This window comes from Sturnira hondurensis, unplaced genomic scaffold (genome assembly GCF_014824575.4).
Source record: "Sturnira hondurensis isolate 20B ecotype Veracruz unplaced genomic scaffold, ASM1482457v3 Scaffold0008710, whole genome shotgun sequence".
NCBI lineage: Eukaryota > Metazoa > Chordata > Mammalia > Chiroptera > Phyllostomidae > Sturnira > Sturnira hondurensis.
Window position 1 is genome coordinate 3,298,436 of NW_028081341.1, and position 22,224 is coordinate 3,320,659.

Here is a 22,224-nt window from a genome sequence, read left to right on the forward strand (position 1 = left end):
ATTCTATTACCACAAGAACCCCATTTTGCCCCTATAAAATCACACCCACTTCCTTCTCTACCCAATACCCACTCCCTAAACCCTGAAACCATTAATCTATTCTGCATTTCTGAAATGTCATTTCAAAAATGGTATCTGAACAGAATCACACACTATTAAAACTTCTGGGATTACTTTCTCCCCTCTGTTCTCTGGAGATTCATACAAGTAAATGCCTGTATCAATAGCGTGTTTCTTTCTACTGCTCAGTATTATTCCTTCATATGTGTGTACCAGAGTTTGTTTAACTACACACATTGACTATGGTGGTGTATCCATGAACCTATACATGTGACTTAATTGTATACAACTAAATACACACAGAGAAATAAGTACAAGTAAAACCAGGGATATCTGAATAAGATCAGTGAATTATATCAATATCAGTATCCTGGTTGTGATATGGTATTATAGTTTTGTATGATGTTGAGAAGTACTGGATAAAAGGGTCGACTCTTCTCTATGTATTATTTCTTACAATTACATGTGAATCTGTATCTGCCTCAATAAGGTTTTCAATTAAAAATAAAAAATAATAATAAATGTGTGTTTTGAGCATAGAACCCACACTCTGCATTCTCAGCACTAACCACCCAGGAAAAGAAGCTAAATTATAAACTTTTAAACCCTTTACATTGGCTCATCAGGAGAACATAAATGTTGTATTTAAAACAAATTTTCCTGATTCATTAAAGGAATGTGGTCAATACTAAAATAAGCATTTGCTCTATACCAAGAGTCAGTAAACTATGGCTTTGGAACAAATGCAGGCTTTTATGCATTACTATATAGTCTGTTATAGTACTGTTAGCCTGTTAACTAAGAATTGTTTTATTTATTTTAAATGGCTGTAAACAAATCAGAGGAAGAATACTTTTTCCTTTTTTTAGTTGAATTTATTGGGGTGATGTTGGTTCACAAAACCATACAGGTTTAAAATATAGAGCTCAACTAAATATCATTTGCACACTGCATTGTGCTCCCAAAACTGGAAAATCTCTTGGAGAGAAAAAGAATATTTTGTGATATGTGAAAAGTATATGAAATTGAAATTTTAGTTTCCATAAATAAGTTCTTTGGAACATACACACATGCATTTATTTATCTATTGTCTCTGGGTGCTTTCATGCTGTAACACCAGAGTTGAGTTGTTGTGACACACCTCATGATTCTCAAAGCCTAAAAAAGTTACTCTTTGATCCTTTATAGGAAATGTTTGCTGACCCCTGCTCTAGACTTGTATACCTCCCTTTGCCCACACTTTGCTATATTTTAAAATAATACTAGAATACACACAACATGGGGAAATCATGCAATGGTAAGAATAGACTGAATTTTATCTTTTTAAGGGAGACTTGATTACAATTCATTTTGAGGAACATTTTACTTAAGGGCATAGTGCTACAACACACACAGAGAGCAAGATCTTTTATCTATGTATACTTGAAGTGATCAGACATTTCCAGGAGGCTGAATTTTCTGAAGCTATCTCTGTTCCCTGTATGTGAGTGACATGTCCTTTTGCACAGAGGTGATAATCAACTCTCCTTATTTTATGTCCCACATTTATAATAAAAACACTGCCAGATGATCCAATGAATTCTTTCATTCTTATTTCATGTCATCTTCTCAACAGTCCTTGAAGTAAATTTTAGTTTTCTGTTTTAGTGATGAGGAAATGGGCTCAGAAAGATGAGGTTATTTACATACCATTGCATAGCTAATCAAAGGTCTCTCCAGGATCTATACCTTAATTCATCTAATTCCTTAGCTTTTCTGAAGATTTCATTTATTTATTTTGGGAGAGAGGGGGAAAGAGGGAGAGAAAGAGGAGAGAAGCATTGATCAGTTGCCTCTTGCACGCCTCCAACCTGGGACCTGGCCTGCAACCCAGGTGCGTGTCCTGACTCAAACCAGTGACCTTTGGTTTGCAGGACAACCCCCAACCCACTGAGCCACACCGGTCAGGGCTTCTCAGAGCATTTTGTTTTATTGCCAGCTAAAGGAAGAGTGTCATTAATACGGGTCAGAAATCTTCCCATAACTCACTGATTATTTTCTACCCCTAAGTTTTTCTCTACCTATCCAGATACATACAAAACCATATGTATGCAGTCATCGCCTTTCCATCCATCCATCCATTTATCTATCCATCCTCCCCCTTTCCCTCTCACTCCCCTTAATTCAAACATCACATGTTTATTGACCACCTAGTTCATGCCAGCCATCATGCTAACTACACTAGGCACCAGGCATACAACTGTGAAGAGGAGAGACATGATCCTGACTTCATAAAGGTTATAATCCTTTTCTACCTGCTAGAGCCACACAGAGGATTAATTTTATTTGCCCACAGATCTCTAGGGCCCAGGCATTTTCATCACATGTGGAGTTGGATGTCTTCACAATTTCACACTGTACCCTTTAGGATGTCACTTAAATTGGAGTTTCTGGATGGCCGTTTTGCTTTTTATAAATAGTCTATATAGTGGAATGAAGATGTTATTTGATTTTTGAGTTTCAGGGTAAAAAATACAAGAGACATCAGCTTTTTAAAAACTAAATATAACACTTTATATAAATATTTCCCTCAGCGCTACTAAACACATGCCAGATTCTAACAATGATGTATAAATATACATAAAGATATAAAATATTTGGTTACACATTTTTCTTGATCCTATCCCAAAAGATTTTCATCTATTACTTGTTTTCAGAGAACAGAAGCTGGCAGGGGTAATTAATAGGGTTGACCTCTAGGGTGAACAAACACACACTGGTTGCGGGAGCCCTGGATTCTTTTCAAAGGACTTTGCTGGTGAAACTTGGAAGAGCCATGTGGCTGCTGGGAGTTTTGTTTTGGTAGTAGTTACTGGTTAGGCTTTGTAAATTTTCCTTTCAGACATCTGGCTGTTTCTCAAAAATTGCCTTTAAGAATTGTATTTTGTAAGTTAAGAGCAGAAGCTATTATTAGCTGTGTGTTTGTGGTTAAGACATGAGGTCAGATTTGGCAGGGAACTCTTAAGGCTGTGTGAAGGGGAGCCTCAGCTCAGCCATCCTGTGGGCACTTGGTGCCTTGGGGAGCAGCTTATTCCTGGGCTCAGAAGCAGTGACTCTGCCTTTCAGTTTGTGGGAGCTTTAATAATGGAATTCTGCCTTTAGCAGTTAGGAGTGATTTGTAGCAAATTTCTTTTTCAGAATTCAATGTCCTAATGAGGGTATTGAATTATATATAATAATAATATATAAATTTATATATTATATATACAATACATAAATATATAATATGTATATTATATATAGTTATATATTTAACTCTGATGTATCAGGTTTTGTGTGGCATTTTCAGAGGAGTTCTATAGGAAGTAGTTAATCATTATTGTAGTTCATAGTGGTACCTAAAATTGTGTATGGTTATAATTTCTGTACACTCTGATAGTTAACTTGCTATAGAGCAGGGGTGCCAGATTCATTTTCACTGGGGGCCATACCAGCCTCGTGCTTGCCTTCAAAGGGCCAAATGTAACTTTAGGACTATGTAAATGTAACTACTCCTTAACAGTTAATCAAGAGCTCAGTGCTGCCACCAGGTAGAAAGAAGGTGCCTGGCCAGATAAAACAAGGTGGAGGGCCTTGTGTTTGCCACCTGTGCTGTAGAGTATCATAGAAGGGAACATAGTCTTGCTGCTGTTTGCACAGATGTGAAATATATCCAAAACATAGTATTTTAAAAGGAAACTTTTGGGAAAAGACTAGTTGGGCTTTCAATAAGAAATCCTTTAAATCCTTGACAGTAGATAACAGTACAATTCCTTCTAATAGGTTCACTTATATCTTTCATGAATCAGAAAATGATATTGGGGGACAGTTTCTTTTGTAATGTTTTAGTAATATAATTTTCTCTGTAACTTTCAAATAATTGTCTATGAAACCATTTTGGATTCCTATTTCAGAAGCTTTGCCCTGACAGCAAAATCATAAATACTTTTCCTTATGTTAAACATTTTAGATGATGACTGGATCCACCTAGCACATTTTGTTTTTCTCTATAATCTCAAATATTACACAAGCCAGTCCTTTTCACAGTTGTGGTTTAATAAACAATTTGATAGCTAAGTGATTTATTGAAAAGACAGTGGCTTATCTTTGCTTCATTTCCCCCCCTCAAATTTACAGTGACATTCAGTACACTTTTATAATACATCATTAATAAAAATTTACCTATGGGTCTAAAAATAGAGACAAAAGACTGCCAGTTGACTGGAGAAGTAACTTTAGAATTTGAAATTTTTGGAAATAGTAGCTTTATTCTGAATGTTGCGTGCTACCCAAAGGCTTGGAGTTTGCTATTGCCACAGTCTCTCAACTCCACAGAGGAAATAGTTTCTACAGTAACAATAATAATAATCACTTAATGAAGGATTGTTACTTATCAGACCAGATACTGAGTGAATTAAATCAGTAATTACATTTTGTCCTCACATTAATCTTATGTAAATTCTGTTAATCCTCCCTTTACAGATGAGGAAACTGAGGCCCAGAAATCAGATAATATGCTCTAAGTCACAAAACCAGTGAGGGCAGAGCCAATACTTGGAGGCAGGTTTGTGTTCCTAATTGCTTTGGCCTAATTACATTCTACTACTGTGTTATTATTATTCATTATAACTGAGAGAAATAAGATAATAAAGACAATTTAAGTCCTGGCTGATGTAGTTCAGTGGATTAAATACCAGCCTGGGAACCAAAGGGTTGCAGGTTTGATTCCCAGTCAGGACACATGCCTGGGTTGCTGGCCAGGTCCCCAGTAGGGGGTGTGTGAGAGACAGCCACACATTGATGTTTCTCTCCTGTTCTTTATTCCCCCCTTCCTTTCTGTCTGAAAATAAATAAATACAATCTTTAAAAAATGAAGACAATTTATTGTGACCTGTATACTTATGTATTTATGACTAAATGGAGCATTTGCATGTTTTTAAACAAATCTCTATGAGTGGTATTAATTTATAGGTATTACTCTGCAACATGCTTTTGTTGTTCATCATAGTTCTAATTATTCATGTTAACCATTATATAATATTTGACTCTGTAAGTATAACATCAATTCCATTATCTTTTTTCTTGTTAATGAACTGGGTACTCTTCAAAATTTTTTTGGCTATTCTTGGACCTACCTGTCTTGTAAGTTTTACAATATGCATATTATCACATTACAATTTTGTTTGGAATGACTTTGAATTTATATATTAATTTAGGAAAGTTGACCTATGTATTATATTGAATCTTCCAGTCAAGAAATGGTATACCACACCATTTACTAAAGTAATGTTACATATTCTTGGCAATATTTTAAAATTTTCTAGATTTGCCTGGTAGTAATTTTATTACATGTATTCTAGGTGTAAAGCTTCATATTGTCCCAGATTTCTCAATAGGGAAATTGTTGACATTTTGGACTAGGTGATGCTTTGTTGTGAGGTAGTCTTGTGCTTTGTAGGGTATTTAACAGCATCCTTGGCCTGAACTTGCTAGATACTAGTAGCACTTCTTTTCCTTCACCTATGACCAAAAATATCTCCAGATATTGCCAAATGTTTACTATGGAGCAAAGTCATATCCTCCCTCTTGCTCACTGAATGTAAATCCTGGAATTAATTGGAAGTGGTTGATTTTAACTTCCTTTAACAAGCAGAAGGGTCCAAAGCCAGTTCCTCTTTTGACCTAGAGTGTGGGTTAAGCTTTTCATACTAAGTAGAGGACTTTTAATACCCTTTGGAAAGCCATTACCCCTTCCCACTGCCTGTTTAAGGGCCCAGCACCTTGTAACATCACACTGATCATTACTGGTTCTTGAGGATATATGTCTTAGTTTGTGTTTTGCTGTTGTCTTTATATTTCACTTATCACAACTATATATTTGCAGTAGAGAGGACACTATATATAGCATGAACTTAAAATTATTTCTTACTTATGAATCATAGAAGAAAGTTTTACCAAAAAAAGAGTTTTCGATGAGCTTCAGTTATTTTTCTTGATAGTTCAATTCCTTTAGATGTTTTCTTATTATCTTCCTGCCCTAACTTGTGATTTTGTTTCATGTTTTTTGCATTTATAACCAAAACCTCCATAAACCTGCTTTATTTTTAGTCAGATTATGTATCTGGAGTATTATTCAGACTAACTAAAACCTCTAGACACTTTTGAATGACTTAAACATGGACATCTCTCTATGACTTTATGTATTATCTCTTTGGGACTGAGCATAGGCATGACATGTTGCAAATTAAGAAAATGAGATTGTCATGCAAAGTAAGAAGTAGAGTTCTGCTTGTAGTTATAATGTAGAAGGACAGTACAAACTATGAAGGAGAAGAGGGCAGCAGGAGGTTTAGACCTTGCTGGAAAATCTTCAGGAATGAAGTGAAATGTAGCCAAGTTGGAACCTACCCCAGCTCTTTCCCTCCATCTTAAAGTTAGTCAAGTCAATTCCAGCACCTATTTATAGTTAAGCCTTGGTTTTGATTAATGATGTTGGACAGGGATAGAAGCAGGGAGGGGACTGCTAGGAGAAAGGGAGGAGGCAAAGCTGCCAAAACTGATATGCTGATCTGTTGTTTGGACCCTACTCTTCATTGCACACAGATTTCTGGCCAAACATAATGAAAATTATTTTTATTAGAGGGCAGTAATCTATGTCAACATTTTTACTACAAGCCAAGTGAAGACATCAAATTCCTAAACACTGAATAAACTATAGGTCAAATCATGCTGCCTTTTTTCATTGAGTCACCAGACATGCCTCGTCATGGACACAACCTAAGACTGAAATGTCTTCATAAGTTATTCTTTTATATGTTACCAAAATGAAATTAATAAAACAAACCTGCATTAATGTCTACACATACATTGTTTTTGAGCTGTAAAGAGGCATAGAGAGATCCAACTGGTCCAATATTTTACCATTATAGAGGAGAAAATCAAATTTTATAAGAGCCCAAGGGACTTGCTTACAGCTGAATAGTACCTTGGTTCCAGGACAGGCACTAGATCCCACATCTTTCCTCCAATCCAGAGCTCTTGGTACTTTTGCCCAAAGGGAATAATTTTAATTTCAGTAGCTAGCCATAAATACTATTCTGGTTGACTTTTGTTCTCTGCTTTTAAAGTTGGAAATAGATTAAAGTTTATAGTTTTCATAAATTAGCTTCAGTTACTAAGGAGATTAGGATATTATTAATCTCTCTTATTTTTTTTTTTTACTAAAACTCACCTTCCTTGAAATGTGATATTATCCAAAGGATTAACTCTCCAGCTCTGCACTCAAATATGGGGGATTGTGAATTGGGTTGGCCTGCATTTAAAAAATCTTTATTTGCCTGGGGATCACATGAGTTTAAATATTATAGAAATGTAGGACTTACAGTGACTATGCTTGTACTTCTACTTAGGTGTTTAGAGAAAATGTCCTCTTTGTATATGTGGTTGTCGTTCACCCAAAGCAATTTGCTTTTATGTCAGAATCTCAACAATATGGGTTGGGTAATAACCATTCATTTATCCACAGGACACGGTGTTGCATATGAATAAAGTATGTCACAGGATGTGATGGTGATCTGGCTGTGACATCTGTTACCCTATTGATCGCCAGGGTTGATTCAGCTGATCTGGCGGGCTAGGTGGGTGTTGCCTTCCTCCCTCTTTCATTTGTATTCCTTCTGGACAACCTTCTTGGGTAGAGAAGAGGACCATTCTTTGGTCAAGGGTATACAAGTAGCAGGCTAGAACCTCCAAATAAGCTCTCAAGGAAGTATATTATATAGGACAATTAATTTTTTATATCTTAGTTTTGTCTTTTTTCCCTTTAGTAATTTTTATTTGTGGCCTCATGTATGTTGTGCAAATCAGTTAATCATGCATGGATGGAATACAGTGTACTTTTAGGCTGTCCATTGTATTATAAATGTGGACATTATATAGATCCCCCATAATATATAAGCTATGTCAGTGAGTATGCTTAATCATAGTCATATAAATTTTGTAACTACTAAAATAGAGTAATATATTTTGGTAGAACCTCTAATTTTAAAGGAAACTTGATGTGCAACATTATCTGTGTGTGTATAATGCTGTATTAGTTTCCTATGGCTGCTGTAACAAATTACCACAGAATTAGTGGCTTAACACAGCACAGATTTATTTATTTATTTATTTATTTGGACTTTTAGGTGATTTTATTACTACTTTTAAACTCTTTTTAAAAAATGTATTTTATTGATTATACCATTACAGTTGTTCTATTCCCCCCAACCCTGCACACCCCTCCCCCACCCTTCCCCCCTTTAGTTTATGACCACGTGTCTCAAGTTCTTTAGATTCTATATTTCCCCTACTATTCTTGCCCTGCCCCCTGTCTATTTTTTACCTACCGTCTGTGCTACTTATTTTCTGTATCTTCTCCCCCACTTCTTCTCCCACTCCCCTGTTGCTAACCCTCCACATGTTCTTCATTTCTATGGTTCCACTCCTGATCTAGCTGTCCTCTTGGTTTGCTTTTGTTTTAGGTGTGGTTGTTAATAACTGTGAGTTTGCCGTCCTTTCACTGTTCATATTTTTTATCTTCTTTTTCTTAGATAAGTCCCTTTAACATTTCAGGTAATAAGGGCTTGGTGATGATGAACTCCTTGAATTTGATCTTATCTGAGAAGCACTTTATCTGCCCTTCCATTCTAAATGAAAGCTTTGCTGGATAGAGCAGTCTTGGATGTAGGTCTTTGGATTTCATGACTTGGAATACTTCTTTCCAGCCCCTTCTTGCCTGTAAGGTCTCTTTTGCGAAATCCGCTGACAGTCTGATGGGAACTCCTTTGTAGGTAACTGTCCCCTTATCTCTTGCTGCTTCTAGGATCTCTCCTTCATTTTCATCTTGGCCAATGTAATTATGATGTGCCTTGCTGTGTTCCTTCTTGGGTCCAACTTCTTTGGGACTCTCTGAGCTTCCTGGATTTCCTGGAAGTCTATTTCCTTTGCCAGACTTGGGGAGTTCTCCTTTATTATTTGTTCAGATAAGTTTTCCACTCATGGCTGTTTCTTTTCCCCTTCTGGTACCCCTATAATTTGGATGTTGGAATGTTTAAAGATGTCCTGGAGGTTCCTAAGCCTCTCCTCATTTTTTTGAATTCTTATAACTTCACTTTTTCCTGTTTGGTCATTTCTTCCTTCTGGTCCACCCCCTTGATTTGAGTACCAGTTTTCTTTCCATCGCTATTGGTTTCCTGTGCATTTCCCTTCATTTCAATTAGCTTAGCCTTCATATATTCCTCTAATTTGTGGCTAAAATCGACCAGTTCTGTGAGCATCCTGATCACCAGTGTCTTGAATTGTGCATCTGAGAGGTTCGCTATTTCCTGGTCGCTTAGAGTTATCTGCTCTGGGGCTTTGAGCTCTTCTTGAGCCATATTTTGGACTGTTCGTGCCTGTTATGTATGAGGAGTAGAGCCCTTAGGTGTTCACCAGGGCCGGGCCACTCAGTCGCTGGGTTACGACGCTGTATGTGGGGGTGGGGCCAAAGGAAAGCAATGGCAGGCCCCCTCTGCTGCCTCTTACTGCCACTGTGGGCCACAGTCAGCCGGCCTGGGTTCGCCCACTGGAGCCTGCGCAGTCCGTCTCATTGCTCACTCCTTTGCTGGTTTATGTGCGCACGAACGTGTGACCGCAGCCAGCCTGCCGCCCCGAGCCCTCGCTGGGTCAGCCTGACTCTGCCTGGGCACCTAGGGTCGGGGGAGCTTTCTTGCCTATCCCTGCTCTGCTGCTGGCTCTGCCCCTCTTACTAGTCCGGTTGACCGGTTGGTTGTTGTCGGACTTCTGTATAGTTCAATTTTCTGTTCTTTGGCTGTGTCTTTGTTCTCCAAACCTTTGTTGTATTCAAACTTGGTTGTGGGAGAAGGCACAGTGTTTCCACCTACGCCTCCACCTTGGCTGAAGTCTCCAGATTTATTATCTTATAGTTCTGGACTTCAGATGTCTAAATCAGGTATCAATGGGCTAAAAATAAGGTGTTGGTAGTGCTGTATTTCTTCTAGAAGCTCTAAAGGAGAGTTCTTTCAGTTTTCTATCCCACCTTCTAGAAACTGCCTTCCTTCCTTAGCTTGTGGCCTGTTTCCTGATTTTCAAAGCCAGCAGCATATTTTATGGTTTCTCTCAGACACTGCTTCTGTTGTCAAATCTCTTTCTCTGGCTGTCTTGCCTCTCTGTTTCCCTTGTAAGGACTCATCCAGATATTTCAGTATCACGTCCCCATTTTAGGGTCATTAATTTAATCACATGTGCAAAGTACCTTTTGTCATGTAAAGTAACATATTTATTGGTTTCTATATGAGGATGTGAATATCATTGGGAGGTATTATTTTACATACTTTGAAATAGCCTGTTCTATAATCAACAAAAAAAACAAACAAAATATAACCAAAGACATTGAAATTAAAAACAATCTAATAATAACCAGAGGGGAGGGGACAGTGGGGGAAAGGATTTTCAGGAACTACTATAAAGGACACATGGACAAAACCAAGGGGGAGGGTGGAAGCAAGGGAGGGAGGTGGGTTTGGTTGGGGTGGGGGGCAGTGGGGGAGGGAAAATGCAGGCAACTGTAATTGAACAACAATAAAGTAATTTAAAAAATAGCCTCTTCTCATGCTACTTTGTGTAATAGATAGTTTTTCAACTAGATATTTTCTCTTTTTAAAAAGATTTTATTTGTTTATCTTTAGAGAGGAAGGGAAGGAGAAAAGGAGAGAAATATCAATGTATGGTTGCCTCTCGTGAGTCCCCTACTGGGAACTGGCCAGCAACCCAGGCGTGTACCCTGACTGGGAATCGAACCGCAATCCTGTGGTTCGCAGGCCTGTGCTCAATCCACTGAGCTACACTAGCCAGGGTGAACTAGATATTTTCTATAGCAGTAATCTCTATAGTGCCAATGTCCAAAGAAATGTAATGCAAGCCACAAATGTGACCCATATTTAGAATTTAAAATTTTCCTAGAGCCACATTAAAAAATTAAAAAGAAATAAGTAATATTAATTTTAATTATTTTATTTAATTCAGTGGATCTAAAATATTATTGTGTCAGCATACATAAATTTAAAAATGTTGCTAAACAACAAAACAAACAAACAAGCAAAATATAACCAAAGACACTGAAATAGAGAACAGGCTGACAGGGTCCAGAGGGGAGAGGGAAGGGAATTTCAGGGGAAGTAGGGGAGGGATTCACAGGAACAAGTATAAAGGACACATAGACAACAACTAAGGGGGGTGGAAATGGGAGGGAGGTGGGGAGCACTGGGGGGGTGGGCTGGGATGGGAGTAAAAGACAGAAAACTGTACTTGGACCATAATTAAATTTTAAAAATGCTTAAAAAAACTATATGCCAACTTTGAAGGTAGCCTCCTTATAATTAGTTGAATATTTGTTTATCTATTTCTATGTTTATTTTGCCCTCAAATCATAGCTTAATTGGATCCTTAATAAAAGCTGGTCTGGGCACATGGAAAAAAATGTTGCAAGAATTTATGTGCTTTATTTCACACTGTTGTCAAAATCCAGAGTGCAATTTATTCTCACAGCTTACCTCAATATGGACTCAGTCAGTACCTCCAAGTGGCTCATGGCTCTGGTGTTGTAAAGCACAGTTTTGTGGCCAACGTTTTTATAATTCTCTACCTCTATTTAAGAGCCAGGTTGTCTACTCAAAGGAATATAATATGGCTAATACACTGGACCATATCAAGGTTTCTCAGCCTCACCACTATTGACATTCCGGGCCAGGGAATTCTTGGTTATGGAGGTGTTTCCTCTGCATAGTAGGATGTCTCTCCCAGTTTATGCAGTAGCACTTTTTCCCTGCTTGTGACACCCAGAAAATGTCTCCAGACATTGTCAAATGTCACCAAGGGAGCAAAATTGTCCTTTATTGAGATCCACTGGACTAGGCATAGGATGCTTAGGTTTGAATTCTGTTCTCCATACATTATTCTCAAACCTTGAAAGAGTCCCTTGAACTTATTAAAATACATTTTTAAAGATGGGAAAAATATTATCTAGGTTGCCCAAGCCTCAAAAGATAACTCTGTAAACTGGGTATTGTGGAAAAGGAAGTCAGCAGTTTGCATTTTATGTATGTTTATCAATTGAATTTAATGGCAGCTATTTCAGCACTAATGTATTTTCTCATAATATTTGACTTATTTAAAAATGTCTTATTATGATAAGTAGATTATAGTTTGGAGAGAATGTTTTAGGTATTTTTGTTTTCCTGGCTTTTGGTGCTTGTAGGTGCACAAAAATATGTAGACCCCCAAAATTGGGTCTTTTCAGTGGATACACCAACTTTCAAAGCAACTTTCACTTGCTTTGTGGCCTTCTCAGCTTTCACAGGGTTTTAGTTGCACAAAAAACTTACAAAGATATCCTATAAATTACTTTGATTTGCTTAACAGTTGTTGAATACCTGTTCTTGTCAGGAACAGTGCTAGGTCCTGAGAGTAGAAAATAGAATGAGCCAAGGTCCTATTCCTTAGAGTGCCTTTAAGAGTAGTAGGAGAAAAGGCATCAACATAATGAAGAGTATTTAGATGGAGGTGGTGCTTGGGAAAGGGTCAGGGGAAGGTAAAGAAAAAGTTTAGTTTGCAAAACAAACTGGTTTTGGGGAAGGTCTGGAAGAGTCTGAGAACTGTACAGAATGAACAAGTGCATGGACTAGCTTGACATTGACAGGAAAGAAATAGAAAAGTACAAAAGGGAGCTTAGCCTCCCTGGGAAAAGTGGGTCCTCTTTTGCAAAGGACACTTCTGGGGAGGATTCAACTGTGAGGTATCAGTAGCCTATGTGTACACATCTGGGAATGGGTCCTCCAGGGGTAAGGGAGCCTGGAAGCAGTGCCACAGCATCCACTACAGGCTCCAGTGTTGCTTAACATTTTCCCCCTAAGGATTTATTTATTTGTTTGTTTGTTTATTTATTTAATTTATTTATAGAGAGAGGACAAGGGAGGGAAAGAGTGAGAGAAACATCAATGTGTGATTGCCTCTCATACACCCCCTACTGGAGACCTGACCTGTAATCCAGGCATGTGCCCTCATTGGGAATCAAACCAGTCACCTTGTGCTTTGTGAGACAGTGTCCAACCAACTGAGACATACCAGTCAGGGGTGTACATCTGCATTTTATGTATAGAAAAGACTAAGTTTTCTTTTTCTTCCCCAAGAATCAACTTTCACCCTTTTTTTGAGGATGCATGAACTGAACTCCTCACTCGTGAATTGTTTTGTTCTTGTCCTTGGTTCAGTTGACTCATAAAGGCCTTAATAATCACTTTGTCTTTCACAGAGCAGCCCTGAAAATAACCCCTTTTTCAACTCTTGATGGAGGATACTGGATTTAGAATTTCTGAGAAGTGCGACAGTTATGATCCTGTTTTCCCAACCAGGTTTTTGAAGTAGGGGCTGGGGTGGAGTTTTTTGAGGCCATGTAGAAAGACCTGTTTGCTGAATTTGACATACAGGGAAGTAGGTGCTGCTAGCAAAGTTGCTTGCCCTGAAATGGACAATGTATACCCATGGTACAGGAGCCCTGGGTATAGTACCATGATAGTCTAGAGACCAAAACCCTTACTGTTTTTTGCCCAGTGCTCCTGGCTTCATCTGGATTATTTAAATCGGGCCTGGATAAAAATGAAGTAGACCATTGTTTTCTCTTTTGCTATTTTCCTTTATGCATGGGCCTTGCTCAGGAATTTGTAGGAGGTGAATAGGGGTAGATAGCAGGTAGGATTTAGTGCAGAGCTATTAAACAATACCCACCATAGACTCTTCTTAAAACTGTGATTGTATTTCCTCTTTTCCAAAGAATGGCAACCTGGCTATAAACCATAGTGCCAGAAGTGTTATGAGACTGGTGCTCAAAAACCTTATGGTTTAATTATAGATAGTAAATTTCCTATTAAGAAATGCGGGAAACCCTCAAATTTGTCCTGTATCATCTACTGTGAGAAGTTCTGTCAGGGATTCCAATAACTTTATGTGTTAGTTAAAATTTTGGTTGCTAGTGATCTAAGCTGACTGTAACCTAGATAAAAGAAATTTTATAAAAGTGTATAGGAATATCTATGGATCCCAGAGCAGAGATCTAGCCAGATCTCAGGAAAAAAAGGGAATCTGAAATTAGAATTATACTTGTATTGGGTTGGCCAAAAAGTCCATTTAGTTTTTTCTGTAAAATAAAAGGTGCATTTTTCATTTTTACCAATAACTATTGATTTGGATATTTCGAGTATGTTGGTTGTCTCTCATGTGGTATAACCTTGATTATTCTCAATGAATGTGTTGATTTGATTGCTATCAACTTCATCTCATCTACCTGACCATGGAGCATTGTCCAGTGAGAAATCCCTACCACAAAATTTCACAAACCACTTTTGGCATGTTCAATTGGTCACGGCACCTTCTCTATACACTGCACAAATTTTTTTTTGCATTTTAGTTACATTTTTACTTTTCTTGAATAATAAAGCATAATATGCCAAGCATGTTGCTTATTTTCTTCCATCTTCAATATTAAAATGGCTACATAAAAGTTTACCAGTTTTGATAAGTTTTTTAAAAAAAATGCATGCTGCTATGACAACTGTCACAATACAATCTAACAAAATTGTTTTGAATGAAGTTAAAGGCAACTAAGCACTACTAGACCCATCATGCAGAAAAAAAACAAATGAACTTTTTGGCCAACTGAATATTATTCTGATTCTCTTGTCCCCGTGCATCTACTTCATTCATTTTCCCCTGTTCACTATTCTCAGATTATTGGTTCCTATGGTGCCCCAAATGTAGTCTACTCTCAGAGTTTTGTCGAATGGGCCCTGCTCCCCACAGAGCCTGGTACTAATTCAGCCTTATAATCTCCATTCCTAGATGCAAGACTGTGATTGACCCTGCTTAGGTTGGGTCAGTGATCCATGATGGTAGGTCCCAGACAAAATAACAGTGAATTGTTGGCTTCTGAAGGTGTCTGACACAGACAGTGATCAATGATTTTCCCACCCAGGATAAACCACTGAATTTCAGGAAATGTTGGACATTTTGAATAATGGAAACTTCAGTGTTTAAACAATGTGCTTTCCTTAGTTTAAGTCTATAGCTGGTAGACCTAGTTAGTTGGTACATAACCAGAGAATAATAATTTGATTTGAGTTTAATTTTTGGTTACAGACTTTATTCTTAATTCTTAAACCAGAATTATTAGAAACATCTATGGATCCAAAAGGGAGTGAGTAAGAATGCAGAAGGATTAGAAACAGAGTAGAATGATAGTTACTAGTCACTGGTGGGATGTGGAAGAAATGGGAAGATATTGGTCAAAGAGTATAAACTTCAGTTACAGATGAGTTATAGGTTCTGGTGATGTAACATACAGCATTGGGATCATAGTTAATAATACTGTATTGTATACTTGAAAGCTTCCAAGTGAGTAGGTCCTTAATGTTCTCATCACACACAAAAAAATGGTAACTATGTGATGTGATGTGATGAAGGTATTTGCCCACATTATGGTGGTAATCACTTTGCAATATATAAGTATCAAATCAACACATTGTGCACCTTAAACTTACATAATGTTATATGTCAATTAAATTTCAATTAACTAGGAAAAAAGAATGCAAAAGGATTAGCGGGATCACAACACTATTTCTGAAAGAACAAAAATTGAAACTGCATCTCTATGGATATTGAGTTTTGGTAGCACTCTCCTCTGGGAGAACTCTTCTCCCCTCCCATCTCCAGGCAGGGTCCCAACAAAAATTTGTAGTATATGTACTGAGAGCTGATGGATTCAGAATCTGGTTTTCTCTCCTGAAATTCAGAATTGGGATTGGGAGACCTTTGTTAGTTTTGGTGTCTACAATGTGTCAGAAGCTATAGATTGAATGTACAGTATTGAACAAGAGAGAGGTTGTTGCTCCTATAAAGCCTGCATTTTGGCAAGCAGTTATGTTCACCTAAGTGCAGATGAACAGTCACATGGAATTATGATGATTGTTAATCCTCCCAAAACCAGCTATACACATGGCCCTTCTAGTTCTGTGAGATTGATTTTAAGCTAGTTTAAAGTGAATTTTTATTATTTTAAACCAAAGGAGTGTGCATGTATCTCTATATGTAAAATGTTTTTGATTATTTATTTGTATGCTGAAAAAGAGCCTCCTTTTTTCAAAAGGGAGTAAGTTTCTTGAGAGTCTAGGCCTTGTTGGTTTTTAGTATTTTCCTGTCCCCAGGGCTTAACACTGGAAGATGTTATGGATACTCTACAGTGTAATCATTGTCATAGATGATTCTGCCCAATTTTGAGGTATTCTGAGCATGTTTAGGGTAGACTAGGCCAAGCTATGATGTTCAGTAGGTCAGATGTATTAATTGCGTTTTTGACTTACAATATTTTCAATGTATAATGAGTTTATCAGGACATAACCTTGTTGTAAGTCAAGGAGCATCTGTAAATAGTCTGTTTTATCCATGACATATAATTTAATGCACATGGCTGATTTAATTCTTAAATTAGTATATTTGAAGCAAATAGATCAACATGAGATTATTTCCCCTTATTTTCACTGTAGCCTGTAATATTAATTGTGCTGTTAAGATTTTGCTCTGGTGGACTCAGAACTATTGAAAGATGCCTTAAGATTATAAGTATTTGTAGGCCCAGCTTTTTGGCTAGAATTAAACATAAATTTAAAGTAGAATATAAGGTCACTGTGACAAGCTATGCTTCTATACATGCCTGATTTAATAGTAACCAAGCAGCCAACAATAAGAACTAGATTACATTCCTTCATAGCTATTTTAAAATATATATATTTACAAAGGAGACAGAGATTTTAAAATCCTGAACATAACCTCAGATTGTTAGTTACTTTTGTTGCCTGTAATTCTAATTCTGTTAGCTTCATGAATTTTTCCTCTGGACAACTGCAACATCACCTGACCTGTCTGAACACTAAAAAATGGTAGGAATATGTTCTTGCTTTTAATTAAAGAAAGTGTGTGGACTCAATGATTGCGCTATAATTATCACCAGCAGTCCTTTTTTTATATATATCCACTCATGTCTAGATCTGGCTTTTTCAGGGAACTCTGGACAGGAAGTGCTGCCTGTGAATGAACTGTGTAAATTGTGCATAGTGATTGTTTACCATCTCTTTGGACTTCTGTAGATATTATCACTTGAGATAGTGGAAACCATAATAAGAAAAATAAGGTGCTTTATAAGGCAGCATTGAATGCAGGAAGAAGTGAGAATTGTACGTTGTGAAAATGCGGAGAGGCAAAAAAGTATAGTCTGCCAGGAACACATTTATACAGATTGTAATCTTAGCTCTTTGTAGGTGACAGCTAAGCATTTAAAGATACTCCCAGTATTTTAAATGTAGTCCATGAAACTTACAGGAATTATGAATACAGTTCATGAATTAGCAACTATAAGAACAAAATCTTACTTAAATTAATACTTACTGAGGGAGAAGTATTTGAGCACCTTGTTGAGGGGAACAAGAACAAAGGAAATATAAAACAGTGGGAAGAATTAAACATTGAATGAAGTGATTTTGCAATGTGGCATTTTTAATCAACACATTCTGAGCAATGTTTGTGTTTTGCTAAATGTCTTCCTAACATATTTAAGCTGTTAAATTCTGAGAGAGAGACAGATTTCATTTGAAAGTGAAAGAGGCACCTAAATTAAACAATGACTAAATTTACTATTGGGTCCAGATGGAGTTTTAAGATTTTAAAAAGTAAAAGGGAGCCTCAAGGTGTCTAAAAGCAATTTGAAAAATGGGATCTTTTACACTAATAAGATGTTCCTACTGCTATTTCCCCAGTATTCTCTGGAATAGGCTTAAGGGAGATCCTGGCCATTGATTTTATTTTCACTTCAGCTGATAATGTGACCCCATGGAGATCCATCCATTCATTCTCTCAGGGTTCATTCATTGACCCTGTGCTCTACAAGAACTGCTAAGGAGCTTGGATCTGTATGGACACCTCTTGCCCTCAAAGAGATCATAAATCATGCACATGCTATAAATAAATGAAAGCTGCAGGCCCTTCTAAGGGTTTTCAGGAGTTGGTAACAGAGCAAAGAGCTTCATGGAATGCCAGACAACACTTTGAGAACCATCAAAAGGATATCCACCAAGTGCTGTGCCTCTGTCCTTGCAAATCTTTATTATTATAGTTCTCTCATTTAATTTGTGTAACCAGGGTAAAGTCAACCCACTTCCTAATCCAGTCCAACTGAGTGTCCCTTTCAAATAAACACAAATCCAACAACCTCTAAAAGTAGAAAAGTAACTTGAATCTTTGTTACAATAAAAGAATTAAACCGCACTTTAAAGAATTTATTACATTTCAAAGAATTATAGTGAAGATAAGTTCCATGGCACAAAAATATCTTCAGTGACCTAAGTCGCTAAATCCTACTCATCACAGCATGCTAACTATAGTTTGTCTCTTCCTTTCCAGTGTCCTCTCTTCCCTCTCCTCTCTTTGTTTTCCTTTCCCTAGTCAGAGTATTCAGGGTCTTGACCATGTCACAGCACTGCCCCCTCTCCCTTTCTGGATCTCTCTCCCCACCCTGCCCCAGGATAGAGTTGCTCTTGGCTGTCATATAGATCATACTATCTTCTTTGGACTTACTTCAGTTCACCTTTCTGCCCATTATCCAGATCATTACAAACAAAGGCCAGATCATGTACTCTCCAAGTGTGCTGCTGGTTTTCCTGCAGAAGGAGGGAAGAATGGGCAGCTCCCTATCTCTGGGTCAACCTTTCTCATTTTGCCTTGAAGCTTGGGTGTGAAGTTTGTCATGGGGATGTAAGGGCCTTAGCTGCAGAGCTCAAACTCAATCCTAGGGACCAAATGGAGAATATCTGTCCCCATCACCTGTTCTACTTCGCTCTTCTCTGGTATAATCACGAACTCTTCTCTCCTCCAGTTACTTAGCATAGATCCCCAGGCAGACTGGTGGGTACCAACTGTACTGGATACTTGGTGTTCTGTCTGGGCCCCTTTTCAGGGACAGTCTACTCAAGTCCAGCTGCTGGAAATAATACCTGCTGAAGGCTCACTGCTATACCCCTCACTGGAATTGTCCTTGGCCCAGAAAATTGACTCTCCCAAGATTAGAGTTTCTCTAAGAGGGTATCTATAGCCATTGGTTGGCTGATTGGGGCTAAAAGGCCTGGCTTCTTTTCTTCTGAAGGGCCGCCCTAACTCCAGAGCCCCTGGCCCTCCAACACAACTGCATTTCAGGCCAGCTCCTCCCTCTGCCTGATCCTTCCCCTTTCTCTTCCTCATAGCTTTATCTCCTTAGAGGACTCTCTGAGAAATGTTCTGCTTGCAACTCCCTGGCTCAGCGTCCTTTTCCAGAGAACCCGATCCTAAGAGTACAACAAATGCTGCTATTTGGTGAGGATAGAGAATTTGGGGAGGCTCAAAATTGGCTAGGTTTGGGCCCAGTTACACAATAAGTAACAGCTATGTATTACATGAAGTCTGTATACTTCATGTGGACACGGGGAATTTCTAGATGTCTGTAGAACCCAAACTTCTAAATTATACATGAAATGTGGAACTCCTTTATGATGTAGGCATCAGTTTCTCACTCTTGGAAAATTCAGTGAATACATTGTTCATTTCTAGTTTCTTCACAAAACTGTTCCTCATGAAATGTGTTTTGAGTGCTTGAGTGTTTCTGTCCTCTTGGGGCCATAATGATGGGCTCTTTGTACAATGTGATGGCTTATGTTCTCAAATTTTCACTCTCTCCCATGCAATGTGATCTTGTATTATACTAGCAGGGGTGTCCAAACTGTGGCTCATGGGTTGCATGAATCCCAGGGTGGCTGTGAATGTGGCCCAAAACAAAATTTACTTAAAACATTATGAGATTTTTTTGTGATTACATGTCACAATGTATTTAATGTGTGGCCCAAGACAACTATTTTTCTTCCAGTGTAGTCCAGAGATGCCAAAAGTTTGCACACCCCTGGGTAAAGTATATTTTCACACCTTATTGGCGCTGGGTTTGGCCACGACTTGATTTAGAAAATGGAAGTTTAGTGGATGTTATGCAAGTAGAAGTCTTACACATGCTTGCACAACTGTGATTGACCTCTCGTCGCCATATGTTGCAGAGATTAAAGCATACACCATATAATGCTTACCTTCTTAGCCTGGGCTTCATAGAACAAATCTGGACCCAACCTGAAGCCTAGAGCTGAACCCAGCTGACCCAGCCTGAAACAGAACCACCTAAGATGCATGAGCAAAAAAAATAATGCTTGTTTTCATGAGTTACAGAATTTTGGGGTTTGTTATGTAATCTTATTGCAGTTTTGATTGACAATATATATACTTACTTTTAAATACATGGTTTTACATTTTTGCCTTAATTCTCTTTTATCAAGTTTACCACATTTCTCTCATTTTTTCCTCTTCCACTTTTGACAAGCAATCCTAAAAGTTGTGGATAGTGGGGTTTGCCAAATCAGCATCCCTTTTCTAGATTTGAGCAATACTCATAATGTGAGTTGTGATGCAAAGCAGATTCCCATCTCAATCTGCAGGAGCTAAAGGGAAAGATAGTTCATCTCTCACCTACAGGTGGGTAGAGCAAGGGCACAGGACCTAGAGTCAGCCAATCAGATTTTTCTGCCTGAGCTTAGACCCTTGAATGAGTGATAGTGAGAAAAATAGCCTAGTGATGAGTGGCAGGGTAGAGTGACCACTCCAGCGCACTCGAGGGCACAGGCACTGTGGCAGTGTCATGTATCCAACCAAGGTAGACACTTTTGCTACCTAGTCTCCCTTCAATTCTGAGCATTTTCCAAGCTTGACTCCCTAGAAATCATTAATATTTTTCAATATATTGCAATATATTCTTTTATTTTTGAGTCAGATTTCTGTTGCTGGCAGCCAAGAATCCTGATAGATACCCGGACATATGTTTTGTTTGATAAACTTTAGGCCCTAGCTGGTGTAGCTCAGTGGATTGAGCATGGGCCTGTGAACCAAAAGATCGTGGTTCGATTCCCAGTCAGGGCACGTGCCTGGGTTGCAGGCCAGTTCCCAGCAGTGGCCAGTTCCCATCAGGGGATGCACAAGAAGCAACCATACATTGATATTTCTCTCCCTCTCTCCTTGCCTTCCCTTCTAAAGATAAATAAAAAAAGATAAACTGTAAAGCACTGTACTAATGTGAGGTATTTATTTTTTTATGGAGATGTGTCAACATCTAAAAAATAAGCTAGAAATATTTATGAAGGATCCAAGATTAGGCTTTTAAAAAATTATCAATTACATTTTAATGTTATAGCAAAATATGTACCTGTAAGGAATATTTATAATGTCCACATTTATGACATAAATATCCAGCTCTTTTTTGATGTTTAATCATCTCTTAAACTCACTACATTTACATTTTTGCTATGCAACCCACCCTGCACCCCCAACACACACAGCACATTATGACCAGCAAAACCACATGGTTATTTTAGGTTCTTTGGAATCTTTATCTTCCTTGTACTTTTTCTTCTTTACTGACCATTTGTTCTTGGTTTTGTTAAAATTATTCCCTTTTGCTGGTTGTCCCTCAGATGCTGGAATTGCTTAGAGTTCTTCTGTTCTTAATGTTCAAACAAACTCTCTGGACATCTTATCTGCCACTATGGATTCTGCCAACATCTACAGTTGGTGGAAACTCTTAAATGTACTGATAGCTCCAAGGGGTAAAGGACTTCACCCTTCATATTCACCACACATATCTTTAGGGAATAACACAGTGCCTGGCACATAGTAGATATTTCAAAAAAATATTTGTGTTAGTGTTTTAGGTTTCTTTTTAAAAATATATATCTTATTGATTATGCTATTACAGTTGTCCCATTTCCCCCCTTTCTCCCTTCAGCCCAATACTGCCATTCCATCCAGCAATCCACCCATTTAGTTCATGTTTGTGGGTCATGCATATAAGTTCTTTGGCTTCTCCATTTCCTGTAATATTCTTAACACCTCCCTGTCTATTTTGTACCTGCCATTTATGCTTTTTAATCCCTGAACCTTTTCCAC

General features: G+C 38.0%; 1 protein-coding gene across 2 annotated transcripts in view; it reads left to right on the forward strand.

The window, feature by feature from the left end:
* The window catches only part of ARHGAP6 (Rho GTPase activating protein 6), a 480,213-nt gene that overhangs the window by 36,946 nt on the left and 421,043 nt on the right, over positions 1 to 22,224 (forward strand). The gene's annotated exons all lie outside the window — the stretch shown is intronic.